Here is a 17,238-nt window from a genome sequence, read left to right on the forward strand (position 1 = left end):
TAATTTGTTCAGTGCTAAGCAGACAAACAAAAATGGATTGACTGAATTTTTCACTATTTGTGGCTAAAATTTTGAGTTATAACTCAATGTAAAATTTAATTAAATAAGAAAATTGCAAATATTTTAAAACAGTAAGAAAATAAATATTTCTATTCTGACTATTGGGGGGGCAAGCAGAAGTAGATTTCAAACCTAACCTTCTCCAAAAGCTGGGCTAACATTTATTTAATATTTATTTAATATATCTACTGTGATGTGTGTGTTTTACAGACACAACCAAAGCCTTAGCAATCATTGCTTTGGGGGTGATAATACTACATCTGTACACTTTTTCTCTTTCTACTTTTTCTATTTTTTAAATATACTTAAATGAGCATGTTTTTTTTTACAATTATAGACAAAATTTTAACGTGTTTTTTTTTTTTTGAGGTAAAGAAAAATGTCAGACCAAGTTTTTCAAAAGAGAAAGGGTTAAATGATGTTCAGAATCATCAGACAATCAGCTTCAAAATGAGCTAACAAAGCTTAGTTTAGGCCAAGTGAAAAAATTAAATATAAATTTATTCAAAATATTTTATCCTTCCAGCAGTAGCTTAATATCACAAATATTTTCCATGTGAATGATGAGTCTACATGTTCTTGGCCTTTAGATTTACCCTAACTTGAAGATCTTATGGAAAAAACCCAAATGAACTTTTTGGCCAGCCCAATATTTCTTCACAGAGATATACCAAATGTTTTGGAAATTATCTTATATGAATTATTTGATGATTCAGAAAATACACTGGAGCAGCCTATATCTAATGGAAAACTATACAGACACTACTCCTACCAATTTAGAATCAGAACCACCCCAGAGACTAAAGTCAATCTCTTCAGGAGACCAGAGATAATATTCAGAGTATAAATAGCTTTGCTTTATATTCTTGTCCATGAACATTTAATCATGCAAATATAAGGGGATAAACCAGGGTGCTTATAAGTACTTATTTTTAACTAATAAGTACTTTTTTATTTCCACCCGTAAGATTCTGTTTTCTGTTCCAGAAAGCATATTGAATCCTTGGAGCTTTAAGTTGTGTTTTGATTGTTTTATTTTTTTTTAACAATTAGTTATGGGATTGTGATTGCATTATCAAGCAATACTTCATAAAGAATGATTCAACTAAAAAATAAATTCTCAATTAGAATAAATTACCACCATATGGCATGTATGCTACAGTCAAGATCATGAAGCCCTAATAATAAGCCTATGACAGAAATAATTTACCTAAAATGGAAATATAAGCATTCTTTTGGTTCATTGTTTTAACATTAATGACAGCTCTTATTAGACTAGATAAACCTTAACATTACTATATTACTAAATGATAAATCCTTTTAAAATGAAAAGAAAACCTCATAGCAGGTATTTTAAACAGATTTGTAGAGGTAACAATTTATATACCACAAAATGCACGCATTTAAAGTGTACAATTCAATGTTTTTTGTATATTCATACATTTATGTGACCATCTACACAGCTGAATTTTAGAACATATTCATCACCCTACAAAGAAAGCCTGTACCCATAAGCTGTTACTGCCAATTAACCTAGACACCCCTGCCAGGCCTGGGCAAGCAATAATCTACTTTCTGTCTCTGTATTTGTATACTCTGAATATTTCATATAGATAGAAACACAGGATACGTGGTCTTTTGTGATGAACTTCTTTCACTTAGAATGTTTTCAAGGTTCTCCATGTTGTAGTATATACCATAACTTCCTTTTTTGGTGAAATATTATTCCTATGTATGGATAAACCATAATTTGTTTATCCATTTTTCAGTTGATGGACATTGGATGTGTTTCCACTTTTTAGCTATTGAGAACAATGCTACTATGAATACTCTTGCACAAGCTTTTCTGTGGGCATGAGTTTTCATTTATTTTCTCTGTGTATCTAGATGTGGAATTGCTGAGTCATATAGTAACTCTATATTTAACATTTAGAGGAACTTCCTAACTGTTTTCCAAAGAGTCTTCACCATTTAACATTTCTACCAGCACTGTATTATGGCTCAGTTTCCCTACATCATTACAAACACTTGTTATTGACTATCTTTTGCTCTATAGCCATTTTAGTGGGTGGTAAATTGTATCTGCTGGTAGTTTTGAGTTGCAGTACCCTGATGACTAATAATGTTGCGCACCTTTTATGCCCTTATTGGACATTTGCCTGTCTCCTTTGGAGAGAAGTCTATTCAAATCATTCGCCCTTTTTTAAATGGATTATCTGCATTTTTATTGTTGAGTGTGTACTATATTACTAAATGATAATATGTAACAGTTCTTTACATATACTGTATTCAAGACTATTATCAGATATACAATGTGAAAATAATCTCTCTCATTGTGTAGGCTGTCTTTTTACTCTCTTGATGGTGTTCTTTGAAGCTCAAAAGTTTTTTAATTTTGATAAAGTCCAATTTCATTGATTATTTTTATATTGCTTGTACTTTTGGTGTTACACCTAAAGAAGCCATTTCAAATTCAAGATTTCAAAGATTGATTCCTACATTTTCTTTTAAGAGTTTTATGACTTCTGGAATTACATTTAAATTTATGATATATTTTGAGTTAAGTTTTGCATATAGTGAAGTGTAGGGGCACAATTTTATTCTTCTGCATGTAGATATCCAATAGTTCCAGCACCATTTGTTGAAAATACTATTTTCCCCCATTGGGTTGCTATGGAATCTCTGTCAAAAATAAATTTACCGTAAATGTAATTCTATTCTATTCCATTTATCTATTCATCAATTCTATTCCCTTTATCTGTCCCTATGCTTATGGCAGTGCCACATTTTGTTGATTACCATAACTTTGTAAAAAGTTTTGAAACCAGGAAGTGTTGGTCTTCCAAACTTATTCTTCTTTTTACAGATTATTTTGGATATTTTAGGTCCCTTGAGTTTTCACATGAATTTCAGGGGCAGCTTGTCAGTTACTGTAAGGAAGCCAACTGCGATTCTCATGAACAGTACATTGAATCTGCAGACAAAATTGAGGAGTATTGCAGTCTTAATAATATTAAATTTTTCAATCAATTAATGTGAAAAATCTTTATACTTATTTGGTTGTCTTTAGTTTCTTTCAACAATATTTTGTAGTTGTCAGTGTACAAGTCTTGTAATTCTTGTATTCAATTTATTCCTAAATATTTATTCCTTTGATGCTATCATAAACATAGTTCTTTTTTTTTTTAAATAAATTTATTTATTTATTTATTTATTTGTCTGTGTTGGGTCTTCGTTGCGGTGTGCAGGCTTCTCATTGTGGTGGCTTCTCTTGTTGCAGAGCACGGGCTCTAGGCGCACGGGCTTCAGTAGTTGTGGCACGTGGGCTCAGTAGCTGTGGCTCGCAGGCTCTAGAGTGCAGGCTCAGTAGTTTTGGCGCATGGGCTTAGTTGCTCCGCGGCATGTGGGATCTTCCCAGACCAGGGCTCGAACCCATGTCCCCTGCATTGGCAGGTGGATTCTTAACCACTGCGCCATCAAGGAAGTCCCTGTAATTCTTTTTTTAATTTCATTTTTAGATTGTTCATTGCTAGTATATAGAAATAAAAATGTTTGTAAAATTTTATCTTGCATTCTGCAATCTCGCTGAACTTGTTTATTAGTCATAGTAGTTTTTAGTGGATTCCTTATATATTTCTGTGTACAAGATTGAGACATCTGCAAATTGAGATCATGTACTTCCCTTCAAAATTGTTTTTTAAAATATATTTTCATTACCTAATTACTTTGACAATAATAATCTCAAGAAATATGGAATGTAAGGGGTGGGAGTGGACATCCATGTCTTGATTCTGAACTTAGTGGAAAGCACTCAGTCTATAGCCATAGAGTACGATTTTAATTGTGCTTTTTTTTTTCATAAATGCATTTCATCAGGTTGAGGAAGTTCCCTTCTATTCAAAGATTGTCAATAGTTTTAACTTAAAAGTGTGTCAGATTTGGGAGGATGGGAGGTAGATGCAAGAGGGAAGGGATATGGGGATATAAGTATACTTATAGCTGATTCACTTTGTTCTACAGCAGAAACTAACACAACAATGTAAAACAACTATACTCCAATAAAGATGTTAAAAAAAAAGTGTGTCAGGTTTTGTCCAGTTCTTCTTCTGAACCTATTGAGATGATCATTTATATCTTGTCCTTCATTCTATTGGTGTATTACATTAGTGGATTTTTAGATGTTAAACTATCCTTTCATTCCTGGAATAAATCCCCCATGGATATGTTGTGTAATCTTTTTATACATGTTACTGTATTTAGTTTGTTATTTTATTGATAATTGCTCTGTCTGAATTCATGAAGGATATTGGTCTGTATACTTTTGTGTTATCATTTTCTGGTTATGGTATTAGAGGAAGTAAATGCTAATAGAAAGAATTGGGAAAAGCTGCATTCTCTTGTATATATTGGAAGATTTTGTGGATAATTGGAATTAATTCATATTTTTCCAGTTTTATTAATATATATCAACATATAACGTTGTATAAAGTTAAGATGTACATTGTGATGATCTAATGCACTTATATATTGCAATATGATTACCATGGTAGTGTTAGTTAACACCTCTATTATGTCACATAATTATCATTTCTTTTTTGTGGTGAGAACGTTTAAGATTTACTCACTTAGCAACTTTCAACTATATAATACTGTATTGGTAACTATAACCACAATGCTGTGCATTAGATATTCAGAAATTATTCACCTTCTAACTGGAAGTATGCACTCATTGACCAACGTCTCCTCATTTCCGCATACTCCAGCCCCTGGTAACCATTATTTAATCTCTTTTTCTGAATTGGACTTTTTAGATTCCACATATAAGTGAAATCATGCAGTATTTGTTTTTTCCTGACTGATTTACTTCATGTAGCAAAATGCCCTCAAGGTACATATATGTTGTTGCAAATGGCAGGACTTCCTTATTTTTTATGGCTAAATAATATATATGTATATATTATATTATATTATATCATATCATATCATATCATATCATATTATATTATATCTATCACTTTTTCTTTTCCATTCATCTGTTTATGGATGCTTAGGTTGTTTTCATATCTTGGCAATTGTGAATAATGTTTCAATAAACATGGGAGTGCAGATCTCTTTGATGTCCTCTTTTCATTTCTTTTGGATATACATCTAGAAGTGGAATTGCTGGATCACATGGTATCTCTATTTTTAAATTTTTGTTGAACTTCCATAATGTTTCCATAGTAGCTAAACAAATTTGCATTCCCACTTATAGTGTACCAGCGTTCCCTTATCTCCATATCCTAAAGAACACTTATTATCTCTTGTCTTCCTGATGATAGTCATTTTAATAGTTATGAGGTAATATCTCATCGTGGTTTTTATTTGTGTTTCCCTGATGATTAGCAATGATTGAGCATCTTTTCATGTACCTGTTGGCCATTTGGATATCTTCCTTGGAAAAATGTTTGTTCTGTCTCTCTGCCCACTTTTTAATCAGATTGGTTTTTGTTTGTTTTTTACTGAGTTCTTTATATATTGTGGGTATTAACCCCTTATCAACTATATGGTTTGCAAATATTTTTCTCATTTCATTAAGTTGCCTTTTCATTTGTTTGTTTTGTTTCCTTTTGCTTTTTGTTCTGTGCAGAAACTTTTAAAATTTTATGTAGTCTCACTTATTGATTTTTCACATGTGTTGTTTGTTCTTCTGGTGTCATATCCAAAAATCATTGCTAAGACCAATATCAGGGAGCCTCCCATGTGTTTTCTACTAGCAGTTTCATGATAGATCTTATGTTTAAGTCTTTAATCCATTTTGAGTTAATTTTTGTGAGTGGTGTACAATAAGGGTCCAATTTCGTTCTTCTGCATGTGGTTATCCAGTTTTCTCAACACCATTTGTGGAAGAGACTATCATTTCCCCAGAAGCATTCTTGGCTCCCTTGTCAAATATTAGTGACCATATCTGTGGGGGTTTATTCTTGGGCTCTTGATTCTTTTCCATTGGTCTATGTGTCTATTTTTATGCCAGTACCCTCCTGTTTTGATAGGTTTGTAGTATGATTTAGCATCAGGAAGTGTGATGCCTGACTTTGTTCTTCTTTCTCAGAATTGCTCTTGCATTTTGGGTCTTCTGTCGTTCCATAGAAATTTGGGGATTGATGTTTTTTCCATTTCTGTGAAAATGCCACTGGAATTTTAATAGAGATTGCATTAAATCTATAGATGGCTTTGAGCAGTATGGACGTTTTAACAATACTAGTTCTTTCCATCTAAGAACAAAGGATATCTTTCCATTTGTTTGTGTCTTCTTCAATTTCTTTCATCAGAGCCTTATAGTTTTCAGTGTACAGAGCTTTCACCTCATTGTTTACATTTATTCCTAAGTATTTTATTGTTTTCCATGCTATTGTGAATGGAATTGTTTATTTATTTTCAGGTATTTTTGTTTTAATGTATAGAAACAACTGATTTCTGTATGTTGATTTTGTATTCTACAACTTTATTGAATTTGTTGTTTAGTTTGTAACAGTTTTTTGATTGAGTCTTTAGGATTTTCTATATATAAGACCTTATCATCTGCTAATAAAGACTTTACTACTTTCTTTCTATATTGAATGACTTTCATTTGTTTATCATGCCTGAATGTTCTAGCTAGGACTTCCAGTACTATGTTCAGTAACAGTGTTGAAAGTGAGCACTTTTGTCTTATTCCTCATCTTAAAGGAAAAGCCTTCAAACTTTCACTGGTGAGTATGATGTTAGGTATGGGTTTGTCTTATGTGACCTTTACTGTGTCGATGTATGTTCCTTCTATACCCAATTTATTGAGTGTTTGTATCATGAAAGAATGTTTGATATTGTCAAATTCTTTTACTGCATCAATTAAAATGATCATATAATTTTTATCTTTCATCCTATTAATGTGGCATATCACATTTATTGATTTGTGTTTGTTTGAATCATTCTTGTATCCCAATGATAGATCTCACTAAATTGTGGCATGTGATCCTTTTAATGTGTTGTTGAATTTGATTTGCTAATATTTTTTTCAGAATTTTTGCATCTATGTTCATCAGGGATATTGATCTGTATTTTTCTTTTCCGGTTGTGTCCTTAACTGACTTTGGTGTCAGGGTAATGCTGGCCTCCTATAATGAGTTTGGTAGTGTTCCCTCCTCTTCAAGTATTTGGAAGAGTTTGAGAAGGATTGGCCTTAATTATTTCTTAAATATTGTGTAGAAATCACCAGTGAAACCACCTGGTCATTGTTTTGTTTCCTTTGTTGTTGTTTTCTTTTGTATTGAGAGGTTTTATGATTATTGATTCAAACTCCTTACTCGTTATTAATCTTTTTATATTTTCTATTTGCCATGATAACTATTGATGAGTTGTATGCTTCTAGGAATGTATCCATTTCTTCTAGGTTATCCAGTTTATTGGTGTTCATAGTAGTCTCTTATGAGCCTATGTATTTTTGTAGTATCAGTTGTAATGTCTCCTCTTTCATTTCTGATTTTATTTATTTGAGTTTTCCCTCTTATTTTCAGTCACTGAATTATTCAACCCCAGGATTTCTGGGTTTTTTATTATTTCTATCTGTGTTAAGTTTGTCATATTTATTGTCATGTTTTTCATGATTTTGTTGAATTGTCTTACATTGATTTCTTGTACTTCATTGAGTTTCCTTTAAACACCTCATTGAGTTTCCTTTAAACACCTATTTTGAATTCCCTATCAGGTAAATCAGATCTCCATACCTTTGCGTTTGGTTACTGGCAGGTTTTTGTGATCTTTAGGCGATATAATGTTTCCTTGATTTTTCATGTTCCTTGGAGTTTTGTGCTGCTGTTTTCACATTTAAAGTAGAAGTCACTTTCTCTAATCTTTACAGGTTTCATGGGAGAAATAACTTTTATATCAGTCTTGCTATAGATTCTGAGGCTTTCTCAGAACTTGTATGAATACACCTGTTTTACACTTCTTGCCCCTTCTTATGGCAGAGTTATTAAGCTTGTGTATCTTCTCTTGCTCCCATAATGCTTCAGGCTGGTTGCTGATAGCCTCTCTTTCCTTTTCCCAGAGGTGGCACTACAGCTCAAGTTTGTGGTTTCTCCCTTTCCTGCAGAGCCTGATCTGCTGTCTGTGCATGCTTCCTGTCTGTGGAGAGCTTTTGCTCTCACTGCGACCCTCAAGAGCACACAGGAAGCTCGATGCAGAGTGAGGGATATTTGGGTTTGGAACACAGTGCACCGGGGGTGCCACTGGGTTAGATGATATCTGAGGGTGATGTTTTCTCCTCAGCTCATAGGCAGACTTCCTGAAATCCAGATTGCAGTCAGCAGGAGCCATGTACTTTTAATGACTTCTGAGACTCTTATCTGCCTCTTTCCTCATCTCCTCCATCCCTCCAGTCATGAAGCTCCCCGTTTCATACTCTGGATGCTGTGAAAAAGAAATGAGTCATTTTGGCAGGGTCCTGCACAGCTGGGGAATCCAAGCATTCACACATTTTCTCTTCCTTTTCCCCAGGGAAGAAATCAATGGACATCTTGTTTAGCCCTAAGCTGTGCTGTTTTGGGAAAGAAGTGATGCTGGCAAAGTCAAACTGTTTCTCTTACCCACTCTAATGCATCCAAACTTTTTTTCCCAACAGAGTGCTGTAACTTCTCCTCTTGGAAACCTAGACTTCCACAAAAGCTTACTCCTCCATAGGTAACTCCCCTGTTAGTGTTCTCCAGGTGCTCCCAGAACTCAGCTAAGAGGGGCAGGAACTAGTTCAGTCTCCTTTAGGTTCCATAGGTGGAACTGAAATCTGTCTGCCTCTTACCCAATGCACAGGTGGGTGAGACCTCCTTCAGGATCTCTTGGTGTATGGTGCTGGATCCCAAAACACCTACAGAGGTATTTTTGTTTATGGATGCAAGCCAAATTTTTGTTGTTAAAAAGGGGGACAAAAAAACAAGGAATGTTTTTTGTCACCATTATGCTACCATCACTCTTTAATTCATATTTAAATATTTGTTAGAATTCATCAGTGAAACTGCCTGAGCATGGGCTTTTCTTTGTAGGATTTTAAAAAAATACCAATTAATACTTGCTTAAAATCTATTCAAATTTTCTATTTCAGTAGCTGATTTCATCCAAGTTATCTAACTTGTTTTCATACACTTGTTCATTGAATTTCCTTGAAATTGTGTTGATTTCTTTAAAGTCAGTAGCGATATCCTTTATCTCACTTGGTTTTAATCATTTCGATTTTATTTCTTGTTTCTTGATAATTCTACCTAAATGTTGATCAATTATTAATCTTTTCTAAGAGTCAACTTTTCTTTTTATTGATTTCATTTATTATTTCTATTCTACAGTTCATTAATTCCGTGCCAATTTACTTTATTTTTTTTCCTTCTGATTGCTTTAGGCTTAGTTGCTCTTTTAATCTACTTCCTTAAGGTGAAAGATTCGGTTATTGTATTGAGATCTTTCTTCTTATTTAATATAGGTGTTTACAGCTGCACTATTTTCTTTAAGTACTATTGCAATTGCATTCCATAAGTTTTTCTTCTATTGCTTTCATTTCATTCATCTTTAAATATTTTTCATTTCACTTGTAATTTCTTCTTTGACACCTTGGTTATTTAGTAACATGTTTTTCAAAATTTCCACAAACACATAAATTTTCCAAAATACTTTGGTATTTATTTCTAGGTTTTTTTTTGTTTATTTGTTTTAATTTTTACTGGGGTATAGTTGTTTTACAATGTTGTGGTAGTTTCTAATGTACATCAAAGTGAATCAGCCATATGTATACATATAGCCCCTCTTTTTTGGATTTCCTTCCCATTTAGGTCACCACAGATCACTAAGTAGAATTCCCTGTGCTATACAGCTTGTTCTCGTTAGTTATCTATTTTCTACATTTTAGTGTATAAAACTAATTGTATATATGTCAATCCCATTCTCCCAATTCATCCCACCCCCTTTTCCCCCCTTGGTGTCCATACATTTGTTCTCTAGGTTTGTGTCTCTATTTCTGCCTTGCAAACAGGTTCATCTGTACCATTTTCTATATTCCACATATATGCATTAATATACTGTATTTGTTTTTCTCTTTCTGACTTACTTCACTTTGTATGAGAGTCTCTAGGTCCATCCACGTCTCTACAAATGACCCAATTTCATTCCTTTCTTATGGCTGACTAATATTCCATTCTATTTATGTACCACATCTTCTTTATCCATTCATCTGTCAATGGATATTTAAGTTGCTTCCATGACCTAGTTATTGTAAATAGTGCTGCAATGAACATTGGAGTGCATGTGTCTTTTTGAATTATGGTTTACTCTGGGTATATGCCCAGTAGTGGGATTGCTGGGTCATATGGTAGTTCTATTTTCAGTTTTTTAAGGAACCTCCATACTGTTCTCCATAGTGGCTGTATCAATTTACATTCCCACCAACAGTGCATGAGGGTTCCCTTTTCTCCACACCCTCTCCGGCATTTATTGTTTGTAGATTTTTTTTTAATTAATTAATTAATTTATTTATTTAGGGCTGTGTTGGGTCTTCATTTCTGTGCGAGGGCTTTCTCCAGTTGCAGTGAGCGGGGGCCACTCTTCATCGCGGTGTGCGGGCCTCTCACTATCGTGGCCTCTCTTGTTGTGGAGCACAGGTTCCAGACGCGCAGGCTCAGTAGTTGTGGCTCACGGGCCTAGTTGCTCCGCGGCATATGGGATCTTCCCAGACCAGGACTCGAACCCATGTCCCCTGCATTGGCAGGCAGATTCTCAACCACTGCGCCACCAGGGAAAACCCTAGATTTTTTGATGATGGCCATTCTGACTGGTGTGAGGTGATACCTCATTGGAGTTTTGATTTGCATTTCTCTAATAATTAGTGATGCTGAGCATCTTTTCATATGCCTCTTGGCCATCTGTATGTCTTCTTTGGAGAAATGTCTGTTTAGGTCTTCTGTCCATTTTTTGATTCAGTTGTTTGTTTTTTTGATGTTAAGCTGCATGAGCTGTTTGTATATTTTGGAGATTAATCCCTTAGTTGCTTCGTTTGCAAATATTTTCTCCCATTCTGAGGGTTGTCTTTTCATCTTGTTTATGGTTTCCTTTGCTGTGGACTACCTTTTAAGTTTAATTAAGTCCTATTTGTTTATTTTTGTTTTTATTTTCATTACTCTAGGAGGTGGGTCAAAAAAGATCTTGTTGTGAATTTGTCAAAGACTGTTCTTCTTATGTTTTTCCTCTAAGACTTTTATAGTATGTGGTCTTACATTTAGGTCTTTAATCCATTTTGAGTTTATGTTTGTGTATGGTGTTAAGGAGTGTTCTAATTTCATTGTTTTACATATAACTGTCCAGTTTGCCCAGCACCATTTATTGAAGAGACTGTCTTTTCTCCATTGTATATCTTTGCCTCCTTTGTCATAGATTAGTTGACCATAGGTGTGTGGGTTTATTTCTGGGCTTTCTATCCTGTTCCATTGATCTATACTTCTGTTTTTGTGCCAGTAACATACTATCTTGATGACTGTAGCTTTGTAGTTTCCACAAGTAACTTACATAATTACCATAACACCAATAAGCAGTGATCAGCCAATAACAAGCCAAGTGCCATAGCTATACTGTACAGCAATTCCCAAAGCCTCCTCACTAAAACAAGCAAACAAACAAACAAAAAAAACCACACCAGAATCCCCAGTATCATAAATTACTCAATCCCCCCATCCTGTTAAATTTAAACACAATATCTACTTCTTCATCCTTTAGAACATAAAGAACCATTACAATCTCCATTATCATCCCTGAAAGAAACATCCTTACAACAGTCTTATTAGAAACTCAGACCTTAGGGTACCACTCAGTAGCCATAGCTGTTGTATAACCAAATACCACTAATATGTTCCCCAAATAAATTTTAAAAATGCATTAAACCCAAAAATGATCCACGAAATTTTATTACAATCCCACAACCAATGCCACCACTCACAGTTAACGCAAGCCAACCATAAATAGTTGAATGTTTTGAAGAAAAACCTACAAAGCTAACAATAAAAATAGTACTTAAAATAAATACCATGTAAGTCATCATTATTCTTACTTGGAATCTAAACATGTCCAATGATGTGAAAAATCATTGTTGTATTTCAACTGTAAGAACACTAATGACCAACATTTGAAAATCCCACACTTTTATCTGAATTATTAACAACACAATTATTGATCTTCCAGCTCCATCAAACATTTCATCATGATGAAACTTTTGTTCCTTATTCAGTATTTGTTTAGTTCTACAAATCTTGACAGGGTTATTTCTAGCAATAAGTTACACATCATATACAATAACTGCCTTCTCTTCCGTAACACACATCTGCCGAGATGTAAATTACAGATGAATCATCTGATACCTACAGGCAAACGGAGCTTCCATGTTCTTTATTTGCTTATATATTAATGTAGGGCAAGACCTTTATTATGGATCCTAAACTTTCCTAGAAACATGAAACGTTGGAGTTATTCTATTATTAACTGTAATAGCTACAGCATTTATAGGTTACATTTTACCATGAGGCCAAATATCCCTCTGAAGGGCAATAGTCATCACAAACCTCCTTTCAGCAATTCCTTACATTGGCACTAACCCAGTCAAATGAATCTGAGGAGGCTTCTCAGTTGATAAGGCAATCTTACATGATTCTTTGCCTTCCACTTTATCCTTCCATATATCATTGCAGCCTTAGCAGTCATCCACCTACTATTCCTCCATAAAACATGTTCTAATAAGTTCACAGTAATCTCATCCAATATCGACAAAATCCTATTTTTCATCAATACTACACAAAGATATCTTGGATGCCTTATTCCTATTTGTAATCTTACTAATACTAGTGCTATTCTTACCTGATCTTCCAGGAGACCCAGACAACTACACTCCAATCAACTTCCTCAACATACTCTCTCATATCAAACCAGAGTGATATTTCTTATTTGTATATGCAATTCTATGATCAATTCCCAACAAACTAGTCTTAATCTTTTCAATCCTAATCCTAGCAATTAGCCCTATACTTCATACATCAAAACAACAAAGTATATCATTCTGACCTCTCAGCCAATGTCTATTCTGAGTACTAGTAACAGATCTGTTAACATTAACATGAAAATGAACAACAGGGCAACCATTTGAACACCCATTTATCATCATCAGACAACTAACATCTATCTTATTTGTTTTTCTTAATGTTACTCCTAATACCAGTAACAAGCATCATTGAAAACAATCTCCTAAAATGAAGAGTCTTTGTAGTATTTCCATTACCTTGGTCTTGTAAACCAGAAAAAGAGAGCAACACATCTCACTAAGACTCAAGAAAGAAGCTCCAGCTCCACCATCAGCACCCAAAGCTGAAATCTACTTACACTATTCCCTCAATAATTTATTATGGGACATCTACACTACCCCTGAATACTATGTAAGTATTAAAAATGGCATTATCTAAATAATAATACTACGTATTTCATGTATTAGGCACTCCTCCACACATATAAATACATATGTTTGCTTTATCGTGCATAATGCATGGTATGTATAATCGTGCATTAACTATATACCCCATGAGTATAAGCATGTACATTAGTTTATTGATATTACATAAGATATTATATGATCAAAATACAGTAAATCCTAGGCAATACAGATATTTATGGAGTAACCAGAATGGTTAATATTACATAGGACATGCATCTACTAATTGTACATAGCACACTGTCAAATTATTTCCAGTCAACATGCTTATCATAACTAATGACCAGAGCTTAATCAGCAAGGCATGAGAAATCATTGACTCACCCAACACACATCCCTCTTCTGGCTCTGGGACCATGAATCGTGGATGTTTCTATAAATGAATTATATCTGCCATCTGGTTCTTACTTCAAGACCATCTCACCTAAAATTGCCCATGCTTTCCTCTTAAGACAGCTTTTACTTTTTTATGATTTGCACTTTTTTTTAACATCTTTATTGGAGTATAATTGCTTTACAATGGTGTGTTAGTTTCTGCTTTATAACAAAGTGAATCAGTTATACATATACATATATCCCCATATCTCTTCCCTCTTGCATCTCCCTCCCTCCCACCCTCCCTCCTCTTAAGACATCTTGATGGACTAATGACATGGACTAATGACTAATCAGCCCATGCTCACACATAACTGTGGTTTCATGCATTTGGTATTTTTTAATTTTGGGGGGATGCTGTGACTCAGCTATGGCTGTCTGAGGCCTTAACATAGTCCAGCAACTTGTAGTTGAGCTTTAATTGAATATTATTTACCAGCATCATCAACCATAAGGTGTTACTCAGTCAGTGGTCACAGGACATAAAGCAATTATACACTGTACATACACATATATGATTACACATACACAGATACACGTACCCATGTATACATACACGTGCACATGTACACATACACGTACATGTATAGTAGGTAAATGGCCTGCTTAATCAAACCTCCTTTACCCCCCATAAACTTTATACTTCATATGCCATTGCTGTCCTGTCAAACCCCCAAAACAAGGCAAAGCACATAAATATACAAGATTTAACTAACTCATATAACAAAAAACATTATCCCTCTTTTAACAATCCAATGTCAGTATGACTACAAGCCTCCTAACCATATTAATGAATTACTTAGATATATACCACTTATATAGATAGACATCCCACTAGATTTGCCACCCACCTCAAACAGATTACAAATTAAAGTAAATTTTGGTAATCACCAGAAGAAAACAAAATCAAACATAATAATACTAAATTTTAGCATACACACCATTACACTAACTAACAATATATCACTCAAATACATAAATTTTATCCATACAAAATTCTACTCAACCTGTTGATTTAGCTTAACAATCAGAGCAAGTCACTGAAAATGCATAGATGAGTTTATTAACTCCATAAACACATAGATTTTGTCCCAGCCTTTCTATTAATTTCTAATAAAATTTCACATGCAAGTATCTGCGCCCCAGTAAGTATGCCCTATAAACCATAAAAGATTAAAAGGAGCAGGTATAAAGCACACTAAAATGTAGCTCACAATGCTTTGCTTAACTATGCCCCCATGCGAAACAGCAGTGATAAAAACTAAGCTATAAACAAAAGTTTGGCTAAGTTATATATTAACCAATTAGGGTTGGTAAATTTCGTGCTAGCCATTGTGCTCATATGATTAACCCAAATTAATAGAGTTTCAGCATAAAGCATGTTAAAGAGTATCCAAAAAAAATAAAGTCTTAGTTAAGCTGTGAAAAGCCGTAGCTAAAATAAAATAAGCTGTGACTTTAACACTTCTGACTACACAACAGCTAAGAGCCAACCTGGGCTTGGATACCCCACTATGCTTAGCCCTGAACTCAAACAATTATAACAACAAAATTATTCACCAGAGTACTACTAACAACAGCCTAAAACTCAAAGGACTTTGTAGTGCTTCATAACTCTCTAGAGGAACCTGTTCTACAATCAGTAAATCCTAAGCCTCATCAATCCTTGCAAATACAGTCTATATACTGCCATCTTCAGCAAACACTAAAAAGGAACAGTAAACATAATTATCAGACATAAAAATGTTAGGTCAAGGTGTAACCTATCGGATGGGAAGAAATGGGCTACATGTTCTATCTCAAGAACATAAAAGAAAACAAAAGTTTTTTTTATGAAATTAAATACCAAAGAAGGGTTTAGTAGTAAATTAAGGAGTGCTTGATTGAACTAGGCCATGAAGGTCGCACACACGACCTGTCACCCTCTTTGTATGGATAACTTCTTATAATCTACAATATTAACAAGTACCAAACATATGACAGGAGATAAGTTGTAACAAGGTAAGCATACTGGAAAGTGTTCTTGGACAAATGAAAGTGTAGCTTAAATAAAAGCATATAGTTTACATCCAGGAGATTTCATACTGCATGAATACTTTGAACTAAATCTAGCCCAAACTTCCCACCAAATTCAACTATCATAAGTAAACCGAATAAAACATTCACTCAATATCTAAAGTATAGGAGATAGAAATTTAAAATTGGGACTATAGAGATACCACAAGGGAATAATAAAGGAAGCATTAAAAGTACTAAAAAGCAAAGCTTACCCTTTTTGCCTTTTGCATAATGATTTAGCAAAGAAAACTTTAACAAAGAGAACTTAAGTTAAATACCCCAAAACCAGACAAGCTACTTATGAATAGTTTACAAGAACAAACTCATCTATGTGGCAAAATAGTGAGAAGATTTATAAATAGAGGTGACAAGCCTAACAAGCCTGGTGAAAACTGGTTGTCCAGGAAAGAATTTTAGTTCAACTTTAAATATTACTTCAAAAAACCTACTATTTACCTAATTTTAAATGTTACTCTAAAAAGGTACAGCTTTTTACATACAGGTTACAACATTCTCAATAGAATAAGAACAAACAATGTCATAGTTGGCTTAAAAGCAGCCACCAATTAAGAAAGTTTTCAAGCTCAACAACATAACCAACTTAGTACCAACAATAAACTAACTCCTGGTTTAATACTGGACCAATCTATTAATTAATAGAAGCAATGTTGTTAATATGAGTAACAAGAAATACTTCTACTTGCGTAGGCTTATATCAGAATGGATAACCCACTGATAGTTAACAATAAATAAACCTAAATTAATACTTAATTATTTCAACAATCTTATTAGATAAGTAATATCATTATCCTCATTTTAGACGGGAGGAAATTAAAGTTAAGAGATTTAGAAATTTTTTGCCTAAAATCCTACAGCTACTCAGAGTAAGAGCCATTATTCAAATCAAGTCATTCTGACATCAGAACCTGTGCTGTTAACCTAGTGTTGCCAGATTTAGCATATAAAAAATTTTAAATGTCTAGTTAAATTTGAATTTCAGGAAAACAACAAATTACTTTTTAGCATAAATATATCCCCATGCAATATTTGGGACACACATATTAAAAACATTATTCATTTATCTGAAATTCAAATTTAGTTGGGCATCCTGACATTCTGTAGAAACACAAGAGAAGGAAAACACCTACAACAACAAACCCAAAACATTTAAGAAAATGGGAATAGGAACACACATATCGATAATTACCTTAAATGTAAATGGATTA

At 33.8% G+C, this 17,238-nt stretch overlaps 1 long non-coding RNA gene across 1 annotated transcript in view; it reads right to left on the reverse strand.

Annotated features, from left to right (window-relative positions):
* LOC309620816 overlaps window positions 1–16,783 on the reverse strand; it is a 224,136-nt gene extending 207,353 nt beyond the window's left edge. The window contains exon 1 of the long non-coding RNA XR_014239664.1: window positions 14,060–16,783. This is a non-coding gene — a long non-coding RNA (uncharacterized lncRNA). The remainder of the gene's footprint in view (window positions 1–14,059) is intronic.
* Window positions 16,784–17,238: the final 455 nt, after the last annotated feature.

The sequence above is a fragment of the Balaenoptera borealis genome, assembly GCF_965194805.1.
Source record: "Balaenoptera borealis genome assembly, chromosome: X".
Taxonomy (NCBI): Eukaryota; Metazoa; Chordata; class Mammalia; order Artiodactyla; family Balaenopteridae; genus Balaenoptera; species Balaenoptera borealis.